This window comes from Eumetopias jubatus, unplaced genomic scaffold (genome assembly GCF_037043125.1).
Source record: "Eumetopias jubatus isolate StellerSeaLion01/CBP00866 unplaced genomic scaffold, mEumJub1_p1.0 scaffold_3, whole genome shotgun sequence".
NCBI classification, from domain to species: domain Eukaryota; kingdom Metazoa; phylum Chordata; class Mammalia; order Carnivora; family Otariidae; genus Eumetopias; species Eumetopias jubatus.
Window position 1 is genome coordinate 82,957,277 of NW_028274809.1, and position 3,064 is coordinate 82,960,340.

At 34.8% G+C, this 3,064-nt stretch overlaps 1 pseudogene; it reads left to right on the plus strand.

Annotated features, from left to right (window-relative positions):
• Positions 1-2,741: 2,741 nt before the first annotated feature.
• LOC114224584 (U6 spliceosomal RNA) lies at positions 2,742-2,842 on the plus strand (annotated as a pseudogene).
• Positions 2,843-3,064: the final 222 nt, after the last annotated feature.

The window sequence follows — 3,064 nt, forward strand, 5'->3', positions numbered from 1 at the left end:
AGCTTAGAAATAGACTAAATATGACAAGCATGCAACCACTCTCTAGGTTTGAATATGTTGAGGAAGCCAGATACTGGCTTTTGGTCAGTTATATTTTGTTTTTCCTTTAAGGATGGTGGACTAAACATGAGGAAAAGAATATAAGTAAATATGACCAAAAAGTCATTAGTTTTATCCTATTAATACTCTCAGAAGAAAGTTTATTAAAAAATTCTGACTGAATTTCTAATATTTCTGACATGCTGCATACAACCGGGGACCCTGTTACTTTCCCTTGTCTTTGCTTTCCTTCTCTATATTCTTTCTTACCGCCCTTTTTAATTTCCCATGCACTCTTTTTTTAAAAAAATAAGACCATTTAGGTTCATCCCACTCATTTACAGTTTATGACTTCAAAGCTCTTCTGGCAACTTTTCCATATGATAAAAACATAAAGCCTGGTTGTGAAAATGTCTTATAGAAGCAGTATAAACTGCTCTTTATGGCCCAGAAAAGGAGAGTCAGCCACCATCATAGCTAACGCTTGTTACATGAAATAAAACATGGGCACATGCTTGTTCACTTAGCTCGTTTCTTGGAGCCTCCCCTCCACTTCTAAATTATCAAAGATTAAGTCACATGTAAATTAAATAATCTATACCAATAGATGGGAATAGCATTTTTTTGTATGTTTATCTTTTCTTTGAATAGTTAAAATCAACTTTCAGTCTTAATTACAGTGATCTTATTGAGGTGGTGAGAATATAGTTTTCATGGCCCCATATGTTGGATGCATATAGTGAACGTAGGGGAATTCAAACAACTTCTTCAAGATAAGCCAAGAACCTTTGGAGTAATCTAACTCCCGGAGCAATGATTTTTCCATTTTGCCACATGACTGTAGAAAACCTGATCTCAAGTATATTTTTCTAAATAAAGGGTAATCAACAGTCAGACACATGGTAAATATATTTGGCTGCTGCTGTTACTCTGGTGTGCTATTATTTGGGGCTTATGAATAGGAAATGTAAAGTAATCTCACAAGGAATTTTATTCTAATGTTTTTTCAAAGACTGAAAGCTTTCTTTGAAAGGAGGTTAGGATGACAAAAACCTGAGATTATTAGAAACCTGGTAGTAGATCTTTCCTTGGCAAGATTAGGGTGAGTTACTACCAGTAAGTGGTAAAAAGGGTTCATTCATTTTCCTTTTGTAAATTGAACTCCAGAGGAACAGTTGCCAAAGGCTTTGTGGCATATCATTTAGTCACAATGCATTGGATTAAAGAAATATGGTACCTTTCTAGGCTTTCCAACTAGTATCTCTACCTGAACTAAACCTTAGATGTTTTGATTGTTAAAATTCTAATGTAGCTACATGTTGATGGAGAAATTTAAAGCTTCTTATTTTTCACCATTGTACTAGGCTGTTTTCCAAGAAACTGTGTAGGCATTAAAATGCCTCTTCTATACATAATATCAAAATTCTTAATATATTATACAATTTATACTTGGCCATGTCAAACGTTTTCTTCCCTGGAGTGATAATCTTATTGACTGTGTATGAAACCTGTCATTATTTCTAGATACCAATTTTAGTCACTTGATTTAAGAAACCACAATAACAAGTATTCAAGAAATAGACTCACAGGAGTGCCTGGGTGGCTCAGTCGGTTAAGTGTCCGACTCTTAATTTCGGCTCAGGTCATGGTCTCAGGGTCCTAGGAATGGGCCCTGTGTTGAGCTCTGTGCTCAGCTGGGAGTCTGCTTGAGGAAACTCCTTCTCACTCTGCCCCTTCAATCTCTCTCAAATAAATCTCTGAAAAATGAAGACTCACAGGTAAATGCTTTCTACTCTTTCTGGCTTCTTATGTATAAAGAACTTTTCTAATGTATAGATTCTATGTGCTTTTTACAGAAAGAAATTCTCTCTCTCATGACAGATGTTCTCCCTTAAAGTATCTTTGTTGACCAAATCCCAAAGATAGCATTTGACTTCCTTATGATTGCACTGCTTTTTCCCATTCATTAATGGGATAAGGTAATCTTTACTTCCTAAGATATGGGACATTGACTTTTCATAATCAAAATATGTTTCATAATATATCATTGAAAATGAAATGAAGAATTTAGGGATGATAAAATCACTTCGTAAAGACAGCTTTATTTTGATATTGGTGTGAGAAGTCTAGCAAGGAAAAGAAAACTTGAATACCCTAAATTTAGGATGGGCAGAAGAATGAAGAAAACATATATGGAATTCTTCAAATATATTTTAAGAGTGAATATTTTTATTAAGTTCATGTAATAAAACTTGCACCTCATACTCAAAGATGTTTTCCATCTTTCACTGACATAATTTTGGTCCTAGGATATCAATATACAGCAAAGTGGATATGTTTATTCATTTATAGAAAGGAATTTGATAAGAAATTATTATTATTTTCTTCTGTTAAAACTTGTTGTAAAGACCATATTCCTTATTTGAAGCCTAGATTCTAACTTCAGGGTTTATTTATGATGCTGACTCTAGTGAATACAGTGCTATATATATTAATTAAGTTTCTTAGAATTATAAGTAGCTGGATACACAACTGAAAACAAACAAACAAAAAACCCCACAATTGTAGCTAACTTTTAGAATGCAAGAAGTATGTGAAAAACCCAAGAATCCAGATCCAGGAACCTCAGCTAGAAGCTTTTACAGACATTCTGTTTAAAATATTATAATAAAATTGACACAGTTTTAAAGATTTTTAGAAATTTGACCCCTGAGTTACAAATGTCCAATTTCTAATGACACAGAGATTAGCTTGGCCCCTGCAGAAGAGTGACCTGCCAATTGATGAAATGTTCCATATTTTTCTGAGATGATAGGCTTTCTACTGCCACCTGCAAGCAGAGGGATTCTGAGGTTATGAGGAGAAGCAGAAAAATACGAATGAGAAGAAGGGACCAAAGTTGCTCGTGGCTTTCTGTCCAACCCTCTTGCCCTTAGCCTGTGTCACACCATGCTGGTGTGTCCTCCTGTGGTACTCACAATGACATCCTTTTTCTCTGAGTCTCATTGCTTCCTTCTCCTCAGAA